The sequence below is a fragment of the Gadus morhua genome, chromosome 10 (genome assembly GCF_902167405.1).
Source record: "Gadus morhua chromosome 10, gadMor3.0, whole genome shotgun sequence".
NCBI classification, from domain to species: domain Eukaryota; kingdom Metazoa; phylum Chordata; class Actinopteri; order Gadiformes; family Gadidae; genus Gadus; species Gadus morhua.
Window position 1 is genome coordinate 24201602 of NC_044057.1, and position 16135 is coordinate 24217736.

Consider the following 16135-nt stretch of genomic DNA (forward strand, 5'->3'; position numbering starts at 1 on the left):
AATATTTCCCTCTCTGTATGTATCCCTCTCTCTTTGTATATTTCTCTCTCTTTCTCTCTGTATGTATCTCTCTTCTCTCTCTCTCTCTGTATCTATCTCTCTTTGAATGTACCTCTCTCTCTGTATGTATCTCTCTCTCTCTGTCTATTTGTGTCTCTCTCTCTTTGTATCTCTCTCTCTCTTAAAGTATCCCTCTCTGTATGTCTCTCTCTCTCTCAGTCTATTTGTCTCTCTCTCCGTGTGTATCTCACTCTCTCTCCCTGTATGTCCTATGTGGAGTATACAGCCTGTGCAGTACGAGGAGGACGCCATGTTGAGAGACATGTAGCCCAGCACAGCAACACGCCACACGCCACACGACGGCCCACAGTGGAACATCAAGCCAGGGAATTAGGATTATACTTTACTTTTACATGGAAAGCGAAGGAGTCATGACTTTTCTTTGAGGGATCTGCAAACAGCTGACAATGGCTGTCAGCAGTTTGTCTAACAGTAGTGCACATATTAGAGGACTCCACACACTGAAATCATACACGTGTGTGTGTGTGTGTGTGTGTGTGTGTGTGTGTGTGTGTGTGTGTGTGTGTGTGTGTGTGTGTGTGTGTGTGTGTGTGTGTGTGTGTGTTTGTGTGTGTGTGTGTGTGTGTGTTTAGGTGTGCAAAGAAAATAAATGGAAGAGAGAGCAAAAAGATTTTCTTCGGTTATACTGCCTTTGATTCATCGGTTCAGAAATGTCGGTCAACGGTCAATGGTCACAAATGTACTGTTTCCTTTTATTGGTTTCAACAAACACAGACTGATTGCTAATTGTATGGGCATTTATATTTATTTTATGTTTTGAATATATTTCCTACATATGGCCATGTACTTTTATTTCCCTACAGCTCAAATTTAATAATATATAATAATTCAACAGGAATTCACTGTTTGACTGTTCATCAGATTGGTCTCCTCAACAAATGTTCTGTTTCCACCGTTTTTCAATTCAGTGAAGTAAAACATGAGTCGCTATAAATAGCAACTCTTGCGCAGATTCGTAGCAGCCTCCTACTGAAGTAAAAAAACGAATTTTCTGGGTTCAATATTATCGTTGTTCTAACAGCAGAAGGGAATGAGAAAACGTTTCCCCTTCATTTTACAAACTAAAAAAAGAAACAACCAAGTTACAACCATGATGGATTTACCTCTGGAAAATAAATGATGGCTGCTTTTGATAACTGGAGTCATACGTGTGACAAATTGACCAATCACCTCAGAGCAGCTTCCAACCAAGGACCGCCCAGGGGAGGGAGAGAGAGAGGGAGAGAGAGAGGGAGAGAGAGAGAGAGAGAGAGAGAGAGAGAGAGAGAGAGAGAGAGAGAGAGAGAGAGAGAGAGAGAGAGAGAGAGAGAGAGAGAGAGAGAGAGAGAGAGAGAGAGAGAGAGAGAGAGAGAGAGAGAGAGAGAGAGAGAGATTTAAAGCAAGACAAAGAGGGATACGGAGAGTGAAAGACAAAGACAGAGAGAAGTGAGGACAAACTCAGCATGACAATTCTAGCGGGCTCATTCATTTTAATCATACCACCACATGAATCTAATTGAAAATAAACCTGTAGAATTGTAGTCAAATAAAAAAGCAAGATGAGAAAGACTCTTGAATTAATTCTCATGTCATGCGTTATTATGCTGACATACAATAATGAATGTAAAACATTTTCATTTGTTGAAATGAACGTGTTTTATATTCAATCATTCATTTTATAGTAATTATCTAGTGGCTCTGACACAGTTTGAATTTCAATCTACAAACACACAACCCTTTTTTTTCTCTCTTAAACTCTGTAGCACTTTGAGATTTTCGAATGTCAAGTGCTCTACTGTATTATTATTATTATTATTAACTTAGAATTCGGATGTTCCAAACGCTGCTGTTTGTTCGTATACATCTGATAGAAAAACACACAAGGAAAAAAACAAGGGTCTACGCATGAATTATGAAGTATGATTGAATATTGTGTTCCCATGCAGTGTTATTGTGTCCCCACCAGACATTCTTTGTGCTCCAGCATATGGTGTATGAGAGTCCAAACTGACGCCTGTGCAGTCTTATTGCAGGGTAATGTTGTTGACTGAGAACAAAGAGCCCCGCACCATCGATATTAAGCCATTCTTAGGAACCCAGTGGAAACGTAAGCAGGGCTGGTCAGATGCTGGTTAATAACACGTGAAGAGAGAGAGATAGAAAATGTATATTACAGTGTGGTATTACTTTCCAATTGTGTCCACCACCGAAAATCCAGGTGCATTGTGTTGCAATAAGTATCGCTGCTTGATGGATGTATTATCCTCAGGTGTGCTGGTTTAATAACATCCAATATCTGATTGGCAGACAGTTCCAAACCAATGGCACCCGATCAAACAAGAGATGGGAATTTCTCTTACAAATTGTTATGAATGAAGAGGGAACTAGCAAATTGGAGGTTTGAATAATTTGCTCATTTATTTACCATTTAATAATTCCTTCATGCGGTCATCTATTCGGGATGTGTAGAGAGCCCAGTATTTGTATTTGTGCCTGAATAAAAGTTGAAATAGGCGTACATAAGGAAAATTAATCCTGTTTTTGTTTATTCTTTTTATTTTAGGACATGTATGTTAATAAAAGGGTTCTTCAATATTTTAATAATTATGAAAACTCAAAGGTAGGAAAGGCAATGTTTTTTTGCCTATCCTACCTTTAAATGTAATATGGGTTTATGGTTTCAATTATAACCATACACATCGTTGAAAAGAAAATCACTTGACAGTAAAATGAACATTCCGTTCCAAATCTAGACTCAAACCAATAAACTCAACTTTAAACTAATTACTATGTGAACATGGTGAACCTAACGTTATTATAAACTACCACAGCAAACCGGTTAAGGTAAAAAGAAGACGGATCACAAACAAATTAGTGACGTACATCTGGTCCTACGTTGTTCATCTATTTTAATAAGCCTGTGCTAGTCCTTTGAGTCTGCTCTGCTCTCTCCCCTCCACTCTACTGCCTTCCTGTCAAGTCAGCAGGATTCATTAGTTACCAACAACGTCTCTTGTCTATAGTTATGAGGAAAACTATCTATTTTACAAAAAAACAAAATATTTGTATGAATTGAATATTCTGATACCCCACTAATTGTTATTTTCCTAATCCAGTATTCAGATACTATATATTATTTTATCATCTGGTCCCTGTGGATGAAACAAAGTGTTGAAGGTTTTCTCACTTTCCCAAAAGAAGGAGTTTAATGCAATTCTAGGACTGATCCTTGGAGACCAGAATATACCCTATCCTCTGCTGGTCCCGCCTAGCGGGGAGAGAGAACAAAGAGCGAGCAAAGAGAGACGAGATAGACCAGAAAGAGGTCAGAGTGACCAAAGAGAGACCAAATATATCAGAGAGAGAACAGAGTGACCAGAGAGAGAGCAGGGAGAAAAGTGAGAGCAGGGAGACAAGAGAGAGGCTCGCGAGAACAGAGGGAGACCCATGACACCAGAGAAAGACCAGACAGAAAAACAATAGAGAGATCAGAAGGGCAAAGAGAGACCAGCGGGACCAGATAGTCTAGATAGACCAGAGAGAGACCAGCGGGATCAGAAAAAGACCAGAGAGACAAGAGAGAGAATAGAGAGACCAGACTGAGACCAAATAAACCAGGGAAAGACCAGACCGAAAACCAGAGAGTCTAAATTGAAACCAGAGAGAAACAGATCAGAGAGAAACAGATCAGAGAGACATTAGTGAGATCAGAGAAACAGAGAGAGACCAGAGAGACTATAGCGACCAAGAGAGACCCAGAGAGAGACTAGATAGATCAAATAGACCAGAGATAGAATAGGGAGAGACCAGCGATAACAATGAGAGACTAGAGAGAGAAAAGGAGAGATACCAGAGAGAGACCAGAGGTAGATCCAATAGACCAGAGAGAGAATGGAGAGGTCGGTGAAAGATCTTTTAGATCTGTGGACCATCGTTGGTGCCTGGCGCCAAGTGGACACTCCATATTCTAACCAGCCCAAGATCCCATTAGTCTCTTCATTTCTGACAGGCAACTGCTATTTTAAGACAGTATCGCTTAATGCAATTGCATCTTGACGCTCTTCTTTGACATGAAACAGGAACTCAGCTTCCACTGTGTTTAATCTCACGAAAAAAACACACATGCACACACGCACACACACACACACACACACACACACACACACACACACACACACACACACACACACACACACACACACACACACACACACATGACTGTGAGAGCAGCGATCAGATGCGGCACAGTGAACTTTGGTATTGTGTGTGTCAAGGGTTGGGTATGCCAAAGGCGGGGGGGGGGGGGGGGGGGGGGGCGGGGAGTAGGGGTGCGTGTGTACCTAAATGTAAACATGCAATGGTGCATGAGTTTGTTTGAGGTCTTTTGAAAATGAAATGATGAAGTCTTGAACCTAGACAGTCTTCTAGATTCTCCTGATTCCAGCCCTTATAATAGTAATAATTGTCAGTGAATTTTGTAAAATCAAGGAGAATCTGCAGATAATCCTTGGATTTTTTAGTGAGTTTAGTCATCAAACACTTTGACGCTTTTATCCAAACAATTGGTTGTTTTAGGTACATGTCCTTAAGTCACCTGTGTCTTCCCGAGGAACCCTCGTCCCTTTGGGGCCCTGGGGACTGTCCTTGGACCATGGAGGTCGTCTCAGTTACCCATCTGAGGGCCTTTTATGAACTTGGCTCCTGAAGACCCTGGAGAACTCGGGGGCTTTTGGCCCTGTCTCAAGACTGTGGGCCCTAAAAAGAATCCACGAAACACGAAAACCTAACCCAAAAACCAACATTTGCAAAAAATAAATTGATAATACTATTCCTTAAAAAAAATCAGATCACAAATCGCAACTATACTGATCTTCTTATTGTGACTTATTAATGACCTAATCAGCAGCTGACAGAGCAGTGATCAGTGTTGGTCAAACACACATAGGCGGCGGCGTAGGTCCCTGCAGAAGAGCCATGGCCTATGTGCACATGAAGTCGTTTAGAAATGGCGTGGTAATGTCGTGCTGTGTGCCAGCAGCACGTTTGTGAATTGATGGAGCCTGTTGAATGAGCGTGTGTGTGCGTGTATGTGTCTGTATGTGTGTCTGTGTGGCCCCACATCAGCCACAAACAGGCGACACGTTTTGGGACTTCATCAAGATGACTAATCCTGCTGTATGTCGGTAATGAGGGGAACCTCCTTCAGTTCAAGCGCTGAGATTTATACGCAGCTTGTGTTTTATTAAGCAAACCCATTCCGACCATTTCACACAGAAGAAAAAGCTATAAGAAAAACAACCCCTTCCTTGCAAAAGCAGACCCAAAACCTACCTACACTTTCAAATGGTCGTCCCTTATTACCTTTCAATAAATATTCTAATTAATTAATTAATTAGGGCATTTAGCAGACGCTTTATCCAAAGCGACTTACATCGGTTAATACACACATTGACACACCGACGGCAGAGTCAACCATGCAAGGCGACAGCCAGCTCGTCAGGAGCAGTTAGGGTTAAGTGTGTTGCTCAGGGACACATCAACTTGGGGGAGCTGGGGATCGAACCAGCAACCTTCGATCCCCAGCTATTTAACTACTTTTAAAATTTGACCTTGCCTTGTGTTTGAAGGGAGCTATATAAATACTTAACTAACTACTAATAGCGTACTACTAATAACTTTGGCTATCATTTCCTAACCTGGAATTATAGAAAAAGGATGTGGGCTCCATTCTTCTAACTAATCTAACTCTTCCCACCTGCTCTTGAGGAACCCCAGGTTGACCAGTATATATACTGGCGTCATTCTGGTGTAGAGGACCGGTCAAAATAAAGTGTTAGCATCATTATAACGCCTACAGTTAGGTTGGCTAAAGCCTGTGTAACTGTGTAGTTATCTTTAACCCATAATGATTAAAGTCACAAGGCCATTAGGCCACGCTATAAATAAGCTAGCTTTTATATTCAGCCCATAATTAGACTCGGAGAGAGTAATTCTTCATGTGACACAACCTTGACTTCCAAAATGGATGCAGGGCTGTGGTGACGCCAGGGCAGTCAGAAAGATTTATATCATGGAGAGTTGTATTCTAATGATTGATATGGTAATGGTCTGTAATGATTGCACACAGAAAGCCAGGCTTCAATAGACTCCTAGGGACCACGGGGCTGCTAAAGGGCCTTATCCATGGTCATTATATTGGTTCAACACTATACTGGTCTAATATACTAGTCAAACATTACTATATTGTCCTAATACTGTTCTTATTTTGGTCCAAAACCTCTCTTTTGGTTTTACACAAATGTAGTATATAGAATAGAATATTTGTAATGCTGAATATGAATGAAAAATCTCTAGTTGTTGACTAAAAAGTGCTGATCAAATCTTCATAATATCTTAAATATTTCTATATAAAACTATACTTTTTCGGAACGAAGGTGGCTTGGTCTGTATTTCGAATGTCACCGTTGGATAGAATGATCAAGGTCAAGTGATGGTGCTCCTCATAGATGTGCTTCAACCAATCACCTCAAACCAAGACTGTCAGATCGCCAATCAAGTTAGAGTATGTAGTAAATGTCCGATTCACGCGATCATTGGGACACTTTCCAGCTGATCGGATATTTAGCAAGACGCTGAAGGTGTTGGCACAAAAAGCGACCAATTTTGTTTTAAAAAGCAAGTAGTAAACCACCGTGACTTTCAGCCACTTGATAGTCAGATCGTTTTTTTTATTTGTTATGTTAGCCATAATATCAAACAAACTTGGTTTTCCAATGTAGGCTACTTGACATTAGTCTGTATGTGTTCGTATTGCACGTCCTTTAAATTTATTTTCCAGCCATCGGTCAGAGAAGACCAAATCAAATAGAGAGAGAACAAATAACAGTTATCTTTGGCTGTCGCAGGTTTGCAATAAACTTATCCAATCATTGCAATAAGCCTAAATTAAGTGATTGGATGGTCTACCTGTCTTTATACCTGCACGCATTCTGCTCTTGTGCATTGACTGGACTCCATACAAATATTGCTAAAGCAGGCTAGAAATGTGTTTCTTACTCTGGTTGCTTTCTATCATTAATCTCCTTGTATTTAAACAAAAAAAAAAAAACCCTGCATTGACAAGTTACACTTTTATCAGTTCATTAAACATATCTACTCACTGTTATGGCCTGTTTGCTCTCCTGTTGGGAGCCGGTGGCAAAATACACAGTCAACACAGTGGATGGGTAGAACCGTGTTGTTGGCGTGCCCAAGGACAGCATCTGTTCCATGTATACTCAGCATGTTTACATTGTGTTTGTTCACGGTGTGTGTTTATGTGTGTGTGTGTGTGTGTGTGTGTGTGTGTGTGTGTGTGTGTGTGTGTGTGTGTGTGTGTGTCTGTGTATGTGCGCACGCGCGCGTGCGTGTGTACAGGCCAAGACAATAAAAAGATTATTTAAGTGATAAGTTCATTCAGAGTAAAGGGAAACCAATTAGAACAAAACCACGATAGTGATGGTGATGGCTGGGATAGCAGTGGCTGACAAGTCCATACTAATTAACACCATAATAAACGGGGATTTCTTGGTCAAAAATAAATAATCAATAACAAATATTTAAATTAAATAAACGATATGGAGAGAGAGAGAGAGAGAGAGAGAGAGAGAGAGAGAGAGAGAGAGAGAGAGAGAGAGAGAGAGAGAGAGAGAGAGAGAGAGAGAGAGAGAGAGAGAGAGCGCGCGCGCGAGAGAGAGAGCGAGAGAAGAGGAAGAAGCATCAAAGGTTGGGCGCAGACCGTTCCAGAGCCGTTTGGACGCTGCGGTTTACCCCAGACACTTACAGCCAGGTTAGTCAAACTCATTAACAAACCTCGATCTTCTTTTGTAAAATATCAACACTCACACTTACAACAACACAAGACCGTTATGGAAACAACATGTTGCGGGGGGTATCGCTGTAGTGGAGTCTCCCTGCCCGCTAGCTGCTGCTGGTGTTAGTGTGAGGATGGAGAGCTAGGGAGGTGAGAGGAGAGGGGGTTATTCTTGCCACTAGGTTTAGATGTGAGGTGTTGTCCCTTTCCAACCCGGGGTTAGCCGTGTCCACAGGTGTACCGACAGCCCGGTCCTTTCGCCGAGAGCTCAACAGGGTGGAGGGAGGAGGACGCTACAGCGATGCCACACACCTATCACACAATGCGTAAAGCGCGTTTCAAGAATTCCACACCCAAATGCTTTTAGATATTGTCCTTTTTTGCTTCGGAATAATCCACCGAATCTTGGTTTATTTTGTGTTTTTAAGGGGCTGTCTGCGGCTTTGCGCGTTTTATAAGGCATTCGAGGAATCTCCTCTGGTGTTAAATTATTTAGAAGTTATCGTAGTGCATTGATTAGCTTCCATAGCTGCATAGTGCATCGATTGATGTAACCCACTCGCAGGGTACTAGCCTCGGAGTGAATGTGTGAGTATGTGCGTGAACATGTCGGTGTTTGTGCGTGCGAGTTAGCGAGCGTGTGTGTGTGTGTGTTTGTGTGTGTGTGTGTGTGTGTGTGTGTGTGTGTGTGTGTGTGTGTGTGTGTGTGTGTGTGTGTGTGTGTGTGTGTGTGTGTGTGTGTGTGTGTGTGTGTGCGCGCGTGTAAGTGTGGATGGGGGAAGGGGGGCGGGGGGGGGGGGGGGGTGCAATGGAAGCTTGTCAGAGACGAATGCATGCTTGTGTTGTGAGTGGGTGTGCGTATGCGTTGGTGGGCAGTGAAAGCGTTTGGTAGGATATAGTGGCTGCTCAATAAAATGGGTACTATGTGGGAGCATTGCGCTTCTTTGCATGATCTTCTTATTGTACCATAGTGGTGCCTGCCTACTCACTGAGGAACCATAATACATTGAGGGGTCATGCTCATCCTGAAACATAATTAATTCAATCAAAATACATGGATTGTATTGTTTAGATCAATTAAAAAGAAGTTATCCTTTTAAATCGAAGGTAATACCTATTGAGAACAAGTCATTGATGGATGTTCTACTAACTAGAAGAACAGGAAACAATGCTTTGAGTTTTTTTTTTTTACCTTCTATGCTCCTCCTTTACTATACTACCACTGTGCTACTCCACTATAACAAAACATGACGCTGTTGGGTCAACAGTCCGTTCAACCTGGCAGAAGAGAGAGGAATGTGAGTTTGGACTGGACTGCAAGGGAGCAATCTGTAGAGCAGAAGCTTGTGTTTGCCTGTGTGTGTGGGTTTGATACCTGGCACAGTGTATTGGGAAGAAACATTATTTATTAAATGAGAATGAGATATGGCCTTTATGGTGCAATGCACCGTGCACCAGCCACTCCTCCTTATTGTTGACCCTCTTTGCACACCTGCTTTTACACTTTTTATTTGATGCTAATAGATAATAGTACAGTACAGTTATATGCTCCTATAACGGCTAGCCATTGGGAGTTGCTGGACCGGCCCAATTGTCGATCCAGCGATGAAATTCATTCATCTTCAGTAGTAGTAGATTTCGAGGAGAGGGTTACTGATCCCACCTGCCTCTAGTCCTCACAGGACGTGAGCTAACAGTCAGGGTTAGGTGCCTTGCTCAAGGACACCTCGACACTCAGCTAGGAGGAGCCGGGGATCGAACCAACAACCTTCAGGTTATCAGCCAACCCGCTCTACCTTCTGAGCTACTGCCGCCCAGTGCATAGTGCATTTATAAAGTGTTGTTTCCGCTGAAGATGTCATGCTTTTTGTGTAAGTGTGGGGGGGAGGGTCGAGTGCCAGAATCGCCAGAAATGCCACAAAAGCTCGGGTCCGGTCATTGTTACACGATCGCTCAAACAGAGAAAGCGCTTCTTTATTCTGAAACAGGGCAGAGGCCCTCAAACCAGTCTTAATGTGAGATCCCCCTCCAGCTAAACAGCAGATATATTCAGCGTGGGCAACGACTGCAGTAGGCTCAGGAGACCGATTCCAGCGCCTGGGAGGGGTTGATAGTATATTTCCTCGCCCGAAGGTTTATGTGCAGAGATGTGTGAGATGGGTTACAGACCAAAACCCGTGCTGCTCATGACAAGCCGCTGGTCAAACACTTTCATCGATGCGTGAATGAGTGAGTGTATGTGTCAACGTGTGGAGGCGTTCATTGTCAAAGCACTTACTTTGGCATCAGTCCAACAACACAACCGTCACCATCTAAATACCGTATTATGTGTATATAAATAAAACTAAAAGCTTTCTCATTAATGTATGTCCCCACATTTCAAAAGCCTAATCAGGCTCCCATGCTAACATCCTTCAACGTGACGCAGGTGATTCAAATGTATCCTAAAATATCATAGTCAAGTGAATGACCATAATAGCTGGCAGCTCTGCGCCCTTATTTTGAAACCCAAACCCATTTCCTGTCCCTCACCTCCTGAAATATTCCAATGCTTGCTTTGTCACCTAATGTAAAGACCCTAAGAGGTCTAGACTATGATGGACTGAAACAAGTCCACTGGTTGGGTAAACCAGATTCTCCACACTGAGAAACATTCATTCATTTACATTTTTGCACTCATTAAGGAGATCTTGGTTTGAATTGGTCAAGCAATTATATTAAATTAGCAATGAGCAGCCTCTACCAATTAGGCTTAATGCTTTAACTACACTCATTTGATCATTGCTGCTCTGTTTCTATTGACGTCAAAACATAATTTAACTTTATGTAGTATAACAGAATATTCCACTAGCGTTCGGAAACACGGCAGAACATGAAAAAAAAATCTTTCAGTGACAAACAAATAATCGGAAGCATCGTTTTGCCTGCTGTGTGGGCATCATTAACCAATCAAAACTTCCACGCTTATCAATCACAACGACATAGTTTGATAGAATAATTATACCAATAATTTCATCGTGTCAATCCTTCATGTCATTCCTGCTGCTGGGTAGCCATCAACCTGCCACAAGGGATATGTTGAAAGGTGTTTTAGTTGTTGTGAGACTAATGAAGCTAGAGTTGAGAAAGGGGAGAATGAAATGGTATTTAATGTCGGTTGTCAGTACACATATGATGTGTGCATCTTTGAAAGGTGTTTGTCCTCTAAATATACCATTAACCATGGCTCCTGAGTGGAGAAATAGCAGATATGTGGTGAAGCCATCAGAAATGTTGTGTATATAATAACATACCACCTTCTATGTATAACACCTTTCACCGTATCCGTGTTACACTTACACCTGCTTGATGTCACACCTCAGCCCAGTGGCCAGAAGGATCTTCTGTGATAGGAACGGGATGCTTGGTGAGATATAGGATGTAAGCACAGTTCACGTTGGCTTAGGAGTTCATGCGTGCCACGTTTCATTACACACAATACCAGATGGGGATTTGGTTCCTTAAAAGTGCACTTCAGTCATTTACTAAGTTGAAGCAACATCATTTAGCTGGCTTTTACTCCAAACCATAGCGCAGCCGTTGCCATACCAAGTTATGTGATGTTACGAACCGTTTCTAACATCAACCAGGTTGGCTGCTAAGGTGCCTCAGCTCCACACAGAACACAGCATCACAAGTGCCGCCGAGGCAATGAGCCTCTTATGTGTGAGAGGTTATTCTTCTGCTCAGTGTGAATGTACAATTTCTGTCGAGTGCAAGGATCATATAGCAAGCTGCATATGTATAGAAATAAGGAATAGAGAACCAGATTAATTGTGCTTTCATTTCTGAAGAACGTGGAATCTATGTAACCTACCTCAATTATCAAGCACATTATTGAGTAGACGGAATGCTCTTAGTATGTCTAATATGCTCTTAAATGACCCCGTAATTGTCCCAAATTATAGGATGGGGCCTGTTGTACTCCTGTTGACCGCTGCTATATGAATGAGGTCTTTAAACTCTACTACTACTAGAGTGAGATAGAGTCTATTTTATATGAATCATGGCATTAAGGTCTACTAAAAATAATGAATTTTGGGGGACTCCAGTCCTATAGGAAGGGACTCACAATGCATCAACAAAGGCTCCATTGAAATGCATTGGAAACACAAAGCGTTGCTATAAATTAATCAAATGTATAGACTAGATAAAGGCACTTCGCCATAAGACCTATGAACCAGGGGGCGTCTTGGGATAGCTCTATTCAAACCTTGAGCTCCTCAACAGAAAGGCCAGCAGCATTGCCCCGTCCCTGCCCTATGCCGCGGGGGCAGGGGCTTCATGGAGAATGGAGCGTTTGCTAAAGCTACGTGAGTTCACCGTATCCATGTGGTGGGAGGGGGGAGGTGCTCGTGGACAGTAGGGGTACATCATACATTAACATGCAGCTTGCCAAGAATTGTTGCCCTCAACAACCGAAATAGGCCCAATCCCATTTCTACCCCTTACCCCATACCCTTACCCCTTCAAAACAAGGGGAAGGGGTAAGGGGTAGAAATGGGATTGGGCCATAGTCAATACACACTGAGGATGAGGCATACCCTCACACCCACGAGGGCCCATTGCCCTGGCAGCACGCGGGGACAGGCGGTTCTGTCTGGGGCTCGGGATTGACTTTGACTATAAATAAGCCAATGATTGGAATTTGAGGCTACAGGTTTGACTGCATTGCCGTTGGACGTGTTGCATGAAGATAGTTCGGCTGTTTCTCTGCCAAATCTGTCCGTGCTAAAAGATTTCCGCAAGTGACTTAACAAGCCTTCAGACAGGGATACAAATATATATATACATATATATATATGAAAATCAAGATCATTATTAAGTCATTTATGAATTAAAACCTAACTGTGATTTTGCCTCAAAAGTCACCTTCGAATAATTGTCTATTTCCTAGCCATCGGATCCCAGTTTAAGCTAACAACAAAACAATTCATGGTGGCTCATCTGCCATCATGTAACGTCATTCTGGCAACGAGTGCGCTATGGTTCGGTGTAAAAGTTGGCTGAATAACGTATCTTTAAACAATTAAATCGCTGATGTGCACTATTAAGTTGATAAATCCTCATCTGTGTTTGTGTAACACTTTACATAGAACTCATAAACTCGTGAGCAACGTGAAATGCGCTTACATGGTAAACATTAACGTATTTAGGTTATTTCTCAAACAGATTATAGCCTATCCCCAGTGTACCTGCCTGTGTAGATACAGAGGAAAAAAGAGATTTAAATTCTTAATAGGAGATTTGGTGTATGATTAATTTAGTGCTGCAAGATGTTCCAGACCGGGTGTGGCTGCATGAAACATTCAGCGTCCCATCAATTATCTACAGATGTCTGAGGACAACAAGAGGAAAAGTCCCAGTCAGGTTTAGTCCAGTTATTTTATACCACAAGATTACCAAATTATTATGTATGATCATATATGATCGTACAGGGCTCTTGGTCTCTGATGTCAGATACAAAAGTGAAAAAATACCATAGGCAAACGGTGTTCTGATCAATATTATTGATATGATTAGTTAGAAGTATTCCTAGTGAGAGTGAACATAAAAATCAAGTCAGTCATTAGTTTAAAGGAAGCTCTTGGCATCAATCTAATTTTTTAATAATTTAATAATATTTGGCATCAAACCTTTGGCAAGTAGATGGATGGTTGCCAGATTTAATGATGGTTGATGGATAGATAATGGATGGAAAAATGAATGGAAGGAGGTGGGTAGCTGAATGAATAGATAGATGGATAGATGAATTGATGGGTATGTGTATGTCTGTATGGGAACTGTATGGACGGTAGGAGTGAAACAGTGGTAATCAGTGTTTTTCGTGAAAAAAAATAAAGCTGTCTTATCAGTCCTCTACAGCACCAGACGTGCTGAAACACGACCAAACCGCCCAGAGACACGCCTCTTTCAGGGGGTTACTGGATAAGCCCGCACACACACACGCACACACACACACACACAGAAACATACATGCACCAATACACACACATATATAGATACACAACCACACACACACAGGCACGTAGGCCTGGGAGTAGGTTTAGACTGATGGAGACCCGATACAAACACGCGCGAGCGCGCACACACACACACACACACACACACATACACACACACACACACACACACACACACACACACACACACACACACACACACACACACACACACACACACACACACACTGCTGCCTAATAATGATGCATTGTTACAACAGCAGCTACTGAGAAAACAGAAGTCAACCCTCCCTCCACCTGACTCACCGTTCCCCTGCATTCACTGTTTTGGCACTTCCTGGTCGGGGGTTTCAATACACACACACACACACACACACACACACACACACACACACACACACACACACACACACACACACACACACACACACACACACACACACACACACACACGGCCATGTTGGCCTGCTCATTACAGTGCAGTCCCCCTGCTGTGCTTGTTGACCCCATTGTGACCCAGGAAGTACACGTAGACTCCCAACTCTGCTGGTACCAGCTGCTCACATTGATGAGTCCATTACGGAGCTTTAGGAAGAACAGTCACATTGTTTATTAAACACATTCGTCAAAATCATCATGGAAAGCAGTTGGACATTTTTTGGTTTTTAGGTTAGTACCACCACTGCTCATGAATATTAATGAGCTGCCAAAGTCAAGCGGAACCAATCACAGGAAGCGTTGAGGAGAATAAGGAAATAAGGAAGACGAGCGAACAGGAGAGTGAAGGCTATTGTTATATTTTTTAAAGGTGCCAGTTTTCTGGCATGATTGATATCACAACTAAAGAGATAGCAAGAGACACAGGATTGATAGAGGATGGAGTGAACTTGACATAGGGAAAGAGAGAGAGAGTAGGGGAGAGAGTGAGAGAGAGGTTGAGACAGACAGAAAGATTTTTGTCACCAAGTCTTTGTGTCTGTGTGTGTGTATAGGTGTTACTCTGTTTTGTGTGTATGTTAAGAATTATTCTACTGGCTATATGTCTATTTACTGGCTGTGGAAACACACACACAGCTGTCTGCATGTTGCAACAGCTGCTTGTTACCTGCTGCCTGGCTATAGAATAGTAGTCACCCTTTATGTCAGAGATGAACCTCTCCCTCTCACTCTCCCTTTCTAGCTCCCTCTAACTCTTATCTTTCTCGCTCTTTTTTTCTCTCTATCTCTCTCTCTCTCTCACTATATCACTCTCTAGCCCAGGGGTCTCAAACTCAACTTACCTGGGGGCCGCTGGAGGTAGAGTCTGGGTCAGGCTGGGCCATAAAAAAAAGGGGCACGACTGACCCAATCGAAGTTAATGATCGGGCTATAATTAGATCACGTTGGCTATGTAATCGCTGAAAACAGGGGACATTTCATAGCGGTTGGTGGAAACCGGGACATTTTAGCTTCCTTTGGCTTTTGTCGGGACTCAGGACACGCAACTCAAAATTGGGACTGTCCTGGCAAAACCGAGACATCTGGTCACCCTCTTACAAGTGATAAAAAAGCGTGGCAAGCCCTATGTGCGTTTGAAAACAACGCACGGGCCACACTAACACTAAACTTTGATGTCAAGTAGGGGGCCACAAAATATCATCCCGCGGGCCTCAATTTGCCCCCGGGCCGCGAGTTTGAGACCCCTGCTCTAGCCTCTATCTATCCCGTCTCTTGCTCTGCCTTTCTCATGTCTAGCTCTCTCACTTACCCTGTCTCTAGCTCTTTTCTTGCATGGTACAATACTTGTGAGCAGTGTATTAAACCGGAACGAGAACATGTTATTAGATAAGGTATTTAGTAAGTATCTAGGATAGAGTATCTATGTAGTCTGTTTCAATAGTATCTGATTTCTTCTCAACTCATCTCCCTCCCCAATCAACTGATATTGACTATTGACTCTTTAGTCCTTGATCACACACGTTCAGCTAAAGACAAAGGAAAATGGAGATACACGTCATCACGCTCTCAGATGGATGCAGGTGAGGCCTTTGCAAAATAGGGGTCGATCACTCTGTTTCTTTTAGCTTTAGACCCAAGCTCTAACTCACATAGCTTCCCACCCTCACTGTTAAAAGCCACTGTTACTGTGGGAAAAGTCCCTCGACACCGATCTTCACAGTGATGAGTTTATGATGGCCCCCTGGATATAGAGGGAGAGAGATGGAGCTATCATGGGAACAGG

The 16135-nt window shown here is 42.6% G+C and overlaps 1 protein-coding gene across 1 annotated transcript in view; it reads left to right on the plus strand.

Annotated features, from left to right (window-relative positions):
* The first annotated feature begins 7753 nt into the window (after positions 1–7753).
* The window catches only part of cplx2b (complexin 2b), a 33763-nt gene continuing 25381 nt past the window's right edge, over positions 7754–16135 (plus strand). Inside the window, exon 1 of the mRNA XM_030368898.1 lies at positions 7754–7888. The gene's annotated coding sequence lies outside the window, so the exon portion shown is untranslated. The remainder of the gene's footprint in view (positions 7889–16135) is intronic.